This window comes from Paramisgurnus dabryanus, chromosome 1, assembly GCF_030506205.2.
Source record: "Paramisgurnus dabryanus chromosome 1, PD_genome_1.1, whole genome shotgun sequence".
Taxonomy (NCBI): Eukaryota; Metazoa; Chordata; class Actinopteri; order Cypriniformes; family Cobitidae; genus Paramisgurnus; species Paramisgurnus dabryanus.
The window spans coordinates 8,028,110-8,039,561 of NC_133337.1; positions in this window are offsets into that span (position 1 = coordinate 8,028,110).

Sequence of the window (11,452 nt, forward strand, 5' to 3'; positions counted from 1 at the left end):
AGAAAATAGCAAACAGGAAAAAAGAGTGCAGTACTGTATAGTATCAAGTACTGTATGGGGTTTACAACACCTTCACTCGCTGTTCCATTTTACACTTAAGTACAACTGGGTGACTTCTGCTGTTCGACTATTTATTTTCTTCTGCATTCAAAAAATCCTTCCATCTCTTCCATAAATATTCTCCTTTTTGTCTTTTAAGTCTTATTGTAAATGTGAGAGATTCCATCTTGTATAAGTCCGAAACAATCCCTCTCCAGTCTCCCATGGTAGGTGGAACAGGTTGAAGCCCAAAAGTCTCCAAAGTTTTGTGGATGTCCTTCCAGAATATTTTTAACTGGACATTCCCAAAAGATATCATGATGATTAGCCAGTACAGAATTACATTATCTCCAACAATGAGTTCCTTTCCCTCTATGACTTATTTGTGCTGAGGTAATAAAGAAAAGCATGATATTCTTCTATACAAACAGCCTCCATCGGAGCATGTAGTTTCCCATTGAAATTTATATATAGTTGACCAATCTTCTTCTTTTATAAACAAATTTCCTTCTTATATAGATAGACGAGTATATTTGTTGGTTTAGAAGAGCAGGATGTAATTAGGAAATAACTTTACTAATTGTTGTGGCTTTATAGGTAAACAGAAATATCTTTACTCTATCATTTTGAGCCCAGTCCCTTTCTTTATTTATTAACATTAAAAACAGCATCAGATTATACTTAAAAAATGCTGGGTGTACTGTCACTTTAAATCCAATATGTTGTTACACACACATTTTATTTTTCAACTGCACCTTATTTATTTAATGTGTAAAAGATTTTTACCACTATAATCTGTGCATTTTAAGATAATTGTGTGATAGACGTATAGCAATATATCAGTATAGCAGTATATCAGTATAGCCGTATAGCAGTATACCCGTATAGCCATATAGCAGTGTATAGTAGTATATCAGTATAGACGTATAGCAATATATCAGTATAGCAGTATAACAGTATAGCAATATATCAGTATACCCATATAGCCATATAGCAGTGTATAGTAGTATATCAGTATAGACGTATAGCAATATATCAGTATTGCAGTATAACAGTATAGCAATATATCAGTATACCCGTATAGCCATATAGCAGTGTATAGTAGTATGTCAGTATAGACGTATAGCAATATATCAGTATTGCAGTATAACAGTATAGCAATATATCAGTATACCCGTATAGCCATATAGCAGTGTATAGTAGTATATCAGTATAGACGTATAGCAATATATCAGTATAGCAGTATAACAGTATAGCAATATATCAGTATACCCGTATAGCCATATAGCAGTGTATAGTAGTATATCAGTATAGACGTATAGCAATATATCAGTATAGCAGTATAACAGTATAGCAATATATCAGTATACCCATATAGCCATATAGCAGTGTATAGTAGTATATCAGTATAGACGTATAGCAATATATCAGTATTGCAGTATAACAGTATAGCAATATATCAGTATACCCGTATAGCCATATAGCAGTGTATAGTAGTATGTCAGTATAGACGTATAGCAATATATCAGTATAGCAGTATAACAGTATAGCAATATATCAGTATACCCGTATAGCCATATAGCAGTGTATAGTAGTATATCAGTATAGACGTATAGCAATATATCAGTATAGCAGTATAACAGTATAGCAATATATCAGTATACCCATATAGCCATATAGCAGTGTATAGTAGTATATCAGTATAGACGTATAGCAATATATCAGTATTGCAGTATAACAGTATAGCAATATATCAGTATAGCCGTATAAGCCATATAGCAATATATCAGTATAGCCATCATTATACCAATACAGAAGTATATCAGTATAGCTGTATAGCAGTATAACAATATATCGGAATAGCAGTATAGCCGTATAGCCATATAGCAGTATAGCCGTATAGCCATATAGCAGTATAGCAGGATAGCCGTATAGCAATTTATCAGTATAGCCGTATAAGCCATATAGCAATATATCAGTATAGCAGTATAGCCATCATTATACCAATACAGAAGTATATCAGTATAGCTGTATAGCAGTATAACAATATATCGGTATAGCAGTATAGCCGTATAGCCATATAGCAGTATAGCAGTATAGCCGTATAGCCATATAGCAGTATAGCAGGATAGCCGTATAGCAATATATCAGTATAGCCGTATAAGCCATATAGCAATATATCAGTATAGCAGTATAGCCATCATTATACCAATACAGAAGTATATCAGTATAGCTGTATAGCAGTATAACAATATATTGGTATAGCAGTATAGCCGTATAGCCATATAGCAGTATAGCAGTATAGCCATATAGCAGTATAGCAGGATAGCCGTATAGCAATATATCAGTATAGCCGTATAAGCCATATAGCAATATATCAGTATAGCAGTATAGCCATCATTATACCAATACAGAAGTATATCAGTATAGCTGTATAGCAGTATAACAATATATCGGTATAGCAGTATAGCCGTATAGCCATATAGCAGTATAGCAGGATAGCCGTATAGCAATATATCAGTATAGCCGTATAAGCCATATAGCAATATATCAGTATAGCAGTATAGCCATCATTATACCAATACAGAAGTATATCAGTATAGCTGTATAGCAGTATAACAATATATCGGTATAGCAGTATAGCCATATAGCCATATAGCAGTATAGCAGGATAGCCGTATAGCAGTATATCAGTATAGCAGTATAGACGTATAGCAATATATCAGTATAGAATTATATCAGTGTATAGCAGTATACCAATATAGCTGTATAGCCTTATAGCAGCATAGCAATATATCAGTATAGAATTATATCAGTATAGCAGTATACCCGTTTAGCCATATAGCAGTGTATAGTAGTATATCAGTATAGCCGTGTATCAGTATAGCAGTATATCAGTATAGCAGTATATCAGTATAGCCGTATATCAGTATAGCCTTATAGCAGTATAGCAATATATCAGTATAGCAGTATATCAGTATAGCAATATATCAGTATAGCAGTATATCAGTAGGCTATAGCCGTATAGCAGTATACACGTATAGCCATATAGCAGTGTATATTAGTATATCAGTATAGCCGTACATCAGTATAGACGTATAGCAATATATCAGTATAGCAGTATACCCGTATAGCCATATAGCAGTGTATAGTAGTATATAGCAGTATAACAATATATCAGTATAGCCGTATAGCCATATAACAACTATAGCAAGATAGGCATATAGCAGTATATCAGTATAGCTGTATAGCAGTATAGACCTATAGCAATATATCAGTATAGAAATATATCAGTATAGCAGCATAGCCGTAAAGCAGTATAGCCGTATGGCAGTATATCAGTATAGCCATATAGCAGTATAGCCGTATATCAGTATAGCAATATATCAGTATATCAGTATATCAGTATAGCAATGTATCAATATAGCAGAATATCAGTATAGCCATATAGCAGTATAGCCGTATAACAATATATCAGTATAGCAGTATACCAGTATAGCAGCATAGCCGTATAGCAGTAGAACCATATAGCAGTATAGCAGTATAGCCATATAGCAGTATAGCTGTATAGCAGTATACCAGTATAGCAGCTTAGCCGTATAGCCATATAGCAGTATAGCCGTATATCGGTATAGCAGTATATCAGTATAGCAATATATCAGTATAGCAGCTTAGCCGTATAGCCATATAGCAGTATAGCCGTATATCGGTATAGCAGTATATCAGTATAGCAATATATCAGTATAGCAGCTTAGCCGTATAGCCATACAGCAGTATAGCCGTATATCGGTATAGCAGTAGGCTATATCAGTATAGCTGTATAGACGTATAGCAATATATCAGTATAGCAGCATAGCAGTATAGCAGTATAGCCGTATAGCAGTATAGCAATATACCAGTATAGCATCATAGCCGTATAGCAGTATAGTTATATAGCCGTCTAGCCGTCTAGCGGTATAGTGATGCATTGATGTATCGGCCGCCGCTATTTATTGGCCGATTATTAATGAATTTGAAACCATCGGCATATTGGCAATAGCACAAGAAAGGCCGATACCGATTGTTTATTAATTAACTGCATAAAGAAATCCATTATATGTAAAAAAAAAAAAAATGAGTTAATGTTGTTAATAAAATAAATGCTGAATAGCAAAAACCACATTTTAAGGTTGTCATGCTGTCTTATTATATTTGTTTTAGCTAAATTTGTGCCTCTCTTATTATGTTGGTCAGTTAAATGGTAATTAGATCAAATCCATGTTCAGCTAAAATAATTTGATGCAGAAATAAACTAGCTAATAGACCAACTGTATAGTATTGTATACAAGTGTTTAATATCGGTATCGGCCAGAAGTTGTCTGTTTAAATCGGTATCGCCCCAAAAAATCCTATCGGTGCATCCCTAATAGCAGTATAGCAATATATTAGTATATCAATATATCAGTATAGCAGTATATCAGTATAGCTATATAGCAGTATAGCCATATAGCAATATATCTGTCATGGTTCTGCCATCTTGTCCTTTATTTAATCTAGTCTTGTGGCAGAATCATGACAGACCCATGTTTTGTGTGGGTTCACGTGGTCTTAGTATTGATTTACTGGACCACGTGTTCCCAGTGTCTTGTCTCTTTTACCCCGCTCCCTTGTCATCCTCCTCATTATTGTTTGATTTAGATCACCTGTTCCCCTCTTGATTTGTTACCCTATTTAATCCTCTTGTATTCATTGTCCTGTGCTTGTGCATTGTTTCTGTGTTTCCAGATACCTGTGAGTACGCTGTCTCAGTTAATCTAGTCATAGTCAAGTGTGAGTTATATAGTGTTTTGTCAAGTTTAGTGTTTATATTCACAGTCCAGTCCAGTCTTGTCTAGTTTAGTGTTCATTTAGTATCTTGTTTATGTTGTTTTGCCCCCTCGTGGGTTTTGTTTTCTGTTTATTGTACAAATAAAGTCTTAAGTGTTCTTCATCTCGGTCTGCATTTGGGTTCATCCTTCAAACCATAACAGAATGCACAAGCCAGTACAGAACCCAGCAGACAGCCTTTGTCGTCCCGCCAGGCGGCAGTCAGCTGACCTTGAACTGTGGTGGCAGTCGATTGCCGACGACATGAAGATGGGCAGGGCCCCATTTCCTCCCCAGCAAGAGAGGACCCTGAGGGGGTATGCCCAGTATGTGGAAGCGAGGAGGGTTTTGTTGCCAGAGACCCTCCTCAACTCCTACTTTATCGCGGGTCTCAACGTCCCTCCTCCCTTGCCTGAACGGGAGGGCCTGATCCGCCGCCCGTTCCATGAGGTGGTGGACAAGTTGTGTCGGGAGGAGCTTCAGGTACCCACCACGGCATCACCATCTGCCACGCTGCCATCTATCCCGGAGGGATGTATCTTGGGAGTGGTGGCGTCTGACGACCCGAGTCTTCCTCCTTCGGCCCCTGAGAGCTCCTCCCCACCCTTGTCGCTACGTGGAAAGCGAGAGCGGAGAGTTTCGTGGGAGTCGCCATCCGAGGGGTCCTCTTCGGAGCCTGCTGCTCCCACCACTGTCCTCTCCTCACCTGCCACAGCCTCTGCACCACGCCCGAGAAAGAAGAGGAGGAGAAGGGGGTTGACCTCACAGTCGCTGCAGCCCCTGCCGGCTGCGCAGCCCCCGCTGCAGCCCCTGCCGTCTGCGCAGCCCCTGCCGTCTGCGCAGCCCCCGCTGCAGCCCCTGCCGTCTGCGCAGCCCCCGCTGCAGCCCCTGCCGTCTGCGCAGCCCCCGCTGCAGCCCCTGCCGTCTGCGCAGCCCCCGCTGCAGCCCCTGCCGTCTGCGCAGCCCCCGCTGCAGCCCCTGCCGTCTGCGCAGCCCCCGCTGCAGCCCCTGCCGTCTGCGCAGCCCCCGCTGCAGCCCCTCGCCGTCTGCGCAGACCCCGCTGCAGCCCCTCGCCGTCTGCGCAGACCCCGCTGCAGCCCCTCGCCGTCTGCGCAGACCCCGCTGCAGCCCCTGCCGTCTGCGCAGACCCCGCTGCAGCCCCTGCCGTCTGCGCAGCCCCCGCTGCAGCCCCCTGTCACGGTTCCCGTCTTGTCTGCGCAGCCCCCGCTGCAGCCCCCTGTCACGGTTCCCGTCTTGTCTGCGCTGCCGGACGCAGCGCCCCCTGTCACGGTTCCCGTCTCGTCTGCGCTGCCGGACGCAGCGCCCCCTGTCACTGTCACTGTCCCGGTCTCGTCGGCGCTGCCGGACGCAGCGCCCCCTGTCACTGTCACTGTCCCGGTCTCGTCGGCGCTGCCGGACGCAGCGCCCCCTGTCACTGTCACTGTCCCTGTCTCGTCGGCGCTGCCGGACGCAGCGCCCCCTGTCACTGTCACGGTCCCTGTCTCGTCGGCGCTGCCGGACGCAGCGCCCCCTGTCACTGTCACGGTCCCTGTCTCGTCTGCGCTGCCGGACGCAGCGCCCCCTGTCACGGTCCCTGTCTCGTCTGCGCTGCCGGACGCAGCGCCCCCTGTCACGGTCCCTGTCTCGTCTGCGCTGCCGGACGCAGCGCCCCCTGTCACGGTCCCTGTCTCGTCTGCGCTGCCGGACGCAGCGCCCCCTGCCACGGTCCCTGTCTCGTCTGCGCTGCCGGACGCAGCGCCCCCTGCCACGGTCCCTGTCTCGTCTCCGCTGCCGGACGCAGCGCCCCCTGTCTCACCGGCTTCTTCAGTTGCTTTCTCCCCTGCACTGTCATCCAGTTTGTCTGCCTGTTCCCCTGTTACTGTCTCCATGTCCTCCCTGAACTCTCTCCCCTACCCTGTGAGTCCTGGCTCGTCCCCTTCTGCTCCCTCATCTACCCCTACCACGCCCTGGAACCCTGCCGTGCCTCCGTTTGTACCCCTTACCAAGTCTGCATCCCCCACCAAGCCTGCCCGGACTCCTCGTCCTAAGCCCTCCACTACCCCTGAACCCAAGACTCCTTGCCCACCCAGCTCCACCCCACCTGGACTTCCTTTTGTGAACACTGTTTTGCCTCCGCCCCCCCCTCCCTTGTTTGTTGTTTTTATTATGTCACCCCAACCCTCTTGTATTGTATTCTTGTCTCCCATTGATGTTATTTGTCATGTTTTCTTGGTGTCTGTCTGTCTGTCAGTCTGTCTTGTCCCGTGTCTAGTGTTCCCCTGGGGAGCGTCTGGAAGCCGCTCCTTTAGGGGGGGATTCTGTCATGGTTCTGCCATCTTGTCCTTTATTTAATCTAGTCTTGTGGCAGAATCATGACAGACCCATGTTTTGTGTGGGTTCACGTGGTCTTAGTATTGATTTACTGGACCACGTGTTCCCAGTGTCTTGTCTCTTTTACCCCGCTCCCTTGTCATCCTCCTCATTATTGTTTGATTTATATCACCTGTTCCCCTCTTGATTTGTTACCCTATTTAATCCTCTTGTATTCATTGTCCTGTGCTTGTGCATTGTTTCTGTGTTTCCAGATACCTGTGAGTACGCTGTCTCAGTTAATCTAGTCATAGTCAAGTGTGAGTTATATAGTGTTTTGTCAAGTTTAGTGTTTATATTCACAGTCCAGTCCAGTCTTGTCTAGTTTAGTGTTCATTTAGTATCTTGTTTATGTTGTTTTGCCCCCTCGTGGGTTTTGTTTTCTGTTTATTGTACAAATAAAGTCTTAAGTGTTCTTCATCTCGGTCTGCATTTGGGTTCATCCTTCAAACCATAACAATATCAGTATAGCAGTATAGCCATATAGCAATATCAGTATAGCAGTATAACAGTATAGCGGTTTAGCCGTATAGCAGTATAGCCATATAGAAGTATAGCCATATATCAGTATAGCATCATAGCCATATAGCAGTATAGCAATATAACAGTATAGCAATATATCAGTGTAGCAATATAGCAATATATCAGTATACCAGTATAGCAGCATACCCGTATAGCAGTATACCCGTATAGCAGTATACCCGTATAGCAGTATAGCAGTATAGCAGTATAGCAATATAGAAGTATAGCCATATATCAGTATAGCAGCATAGCCGTATAGCAGTATAGCCGTATAGCAGTATAGCAATATAACAGTATAGCAATATATCAGTGTAGCAGTATAGCAATATATCAGTATACCAGTATAGCAATATATCAGTATACCAGTATAGCAGCATAGCCGTATAACAGTATACCCGTATAGCAGTATATCAGTATATCAGTATAGCAATATATCAGTATAGCAATATATCAGTATAGCAATATATCAGTATAGCAATATATCTATAGCAGTATAGCCGTCAGTATACCTGTATAGCAGTATAACAATATAGCAGTATAGCAAGATAGCCGTATAGCAGTATATCAGTATAGCAGTATAGATGTATGATATCAGTATAGAAATATATCAGTATAGCAGCATAGCCGTATAGCAGTATAGCCGTATAGCAATATAGCAGTATACCAGTATAGCAGCATAGCCGTATAGCAGTATAGCCATAAAGCAGTATAGCCATAAAGCAGTATAGCCATATAGCAGTATAGGCGTATAGCAATATATCAGTATACCAGTAGACCAACTGTATAGTATTGTATACAAGTGTTTAACCCTTAAGAGTTCCTAGGGACATTTTGTGCCATTTTGATTTTTAAACCATCTTGACTGTGATGATTGAATATTGCCCAAACTTGCCAAAGGTTAATCATTTTTGATACATTTTAGAATTTTGGTTTCAGTTTTTTAAATTAGCTTAAAATGGCTAAGCTACGCAAAAACCGACTAATGTGTTCCTAAGGACAAAAACTGCCCCATTGAAAACCATTATAACTTCCATTTTTGACCCCCCATTTATCTTAACATAAACTAATACAAACCTTTATGTCAATATATCATTTTAAACTGCTGGCCTTGAAGTTTTAATTTTTATACTTGTCCACCAGGTGGCGCTACTTTTTACCATTTCATGCATTCATCAAAATGTCACAATTTTTGCTGTTTTCTGCGGACCGCATAGCTACTAAAAAGATAAACCTTTAATGTTGAAAATTGGTGTGTGTGTAAAAAAAGTGTTTCTGAGTGGTAAGGGGGTGGTGGTGATGTCGGGGTGGAGTCGGTGTTGAGTGGGGCAGGGGGGCATATTCAACATATCCAAATTCTTCTCTTTTTGAAGGGCACATTCTGCGTTATAAACTAATTCAGTAATAAAAACGATGAGAGGTCAGAACCGAAACAAAATCAATGTTCATTTTGTTTCCCGCTCATGTTGTTTATGCAAGTACACTGCTATACGTATGAACAGTATAGCAGAAGTAGTGAAAATGGCAAGGCATTACAGCACACATAAGGCTCCTGAAATAATCATGCACTTCAAGAGCGAGGATGGCTCCTCATCTTCCTCCGAGGATTCTGAGGTTGACACGGAGGCCTCAGAGGTGGAAGTAGACCAGCTGGAATCTAATTCATTAGAGGGATCTTCAGAAGACTTATCAGAACGGGAGAGCGGAGAGGAGATGGATGAAGTGGCGGCAGGATGGACGTCAAATATTGAAAAATCTTCTGGTCCCCAACAAACATGGAGACGCTCCGCTACTTCCCAGCAGCCAGAGATTTGATCCCAGGGCTCACACACGCCACTGCCCGAATCAGAGCCCTGACTCGAAGCTTTTCATTGATGCTGATGCATGAAATCCTGCAGCATATTGGGGCCATGACAAACCTACATGGGAGACAGTCATAGACTGGAGAGATCTTGAGACAGAGAAACGGCAGGCTTATGTGTGGCTGCTCAATCTGACCGGTGTTTACAGATAAAAAATGAATCAGCCCTCAGTCTCTGGAGTGAGAAATCAGGACAGGTCACTATCTGGGCTACGATGTCCCACAAAAGGTTTCACGACATCAGCCGAACACTGTGGTTGGATTACTGTTAACATATTGGCATTTAAAGGGTTAAAATTTCCACAAATTTAATTAATATTTGACATGTATGTTTCAGGAAGAAGTAGTGTAAAAACATTTAATAGTTTAAAGTGGAAAAAATTATTGATGTATGATATTTTTAGAGCAGTTTTTGGGAAGGTGTCATTTTGGCCTTAGGATCATTTTGGCCTTAGGAAGTGTGAGTTTTGTATAAATTCTGACCCTGTTCAAAAAATAATAATGCATCAAAATCAATGTTGCTACCAATCTTTGACCCATCCTAGGGTCTAATAATAATTATAATCAAATGGTAGTTCAAATGTTTTTTTGGGGGAAAATATTTAGTTTTTTTGTTTTTTTCTGTTAAAAAACATGGATTAATGTAGACAAACTGGCATGTAAAGGGTAAAAAATTCCACAAATTTAATTAATATTTCATATGTATGTTTCAGGCAGAAGTAGTTCTAAAAGACTGAATCGTTTAAAGTGGAAAAAAATATTGACATATGATATTTTTAGAGCAATTTTTAGGAAGGTGTCATTTTGTGGCCTTAGGAACACTTAAGGAAGTTTTTAATAAAATCTGACCTTGTTCAAAAAATAACAATGCATGAAAATCAATGTTGCTTCCAATCTTTGACCCATCCTAGGGTATAATAATAATAATAATCACATGGTGGTTCAAATGTGTTTTTTGGAAAATATTTAGTTTTTTTGTTTTTTTCTTAAAAAAAAAACATGGGCTAATGTAAGCAAACAGGCATATAAAGGGTTAAAATTTCCACAAATTTAATTAATATTTGATATGTATGTTTCAGGCAGAAGTAGTTCTAAAAGACTGCATCGTTTAAAATGAAAAAAATATTGACGTATGATATGTTTAGAGCAATTTTTGGGAAGGTGTCATTTTGTGGCCTTAGGAACACTTAAGGAAGTTTTTAATAAAATCTGACCTTGTTCAAAAAATAACAATGCATGAAAATCAATGTTGCTACCAATCTTTGACCCATCTCAGGGTATAATAATAATAATAATCACATGGTGGTTCAAATGTGTTTTTTGGAAAATATTTTGTTTTTTTGTTTTTTCTGTTAAAAAAAACATGGGCTAATGAAAACAAACAGGCATATAAAGGGTTAAAATTTCCACAAATTTAATCAATATTTGATATCTATGTTTCAGGCAGAAGTAGTTCTAAAAGACTGCATCGTTTAAAATGAAAAAAATATTGACGTATGATATTTTTAGAGCAATTTTTGGGAAGGTGTCATTTTGTGGCCTTAGGAACACTTAAGGAAGTTTTTTATAAAATCTGACCTTGTTCAAAAAATAACAATGCATGAAAATCAATGTTGCTACCAATCTTTGACCCATCTCAGGGTATAATAATAATAATAATCACATGGTGGTTCAAATGTATTTTTTGGAAAATATTTAGTTTTTTTGTTTTTTCTGTTAAAAAAAACATGGGCTAATGTAAACAAACAGGCATATAAAGGGTTAAAATTTCCACAAATTTAATCAATATTTGATATCTATGTTTCAGGCAGAAGTAGT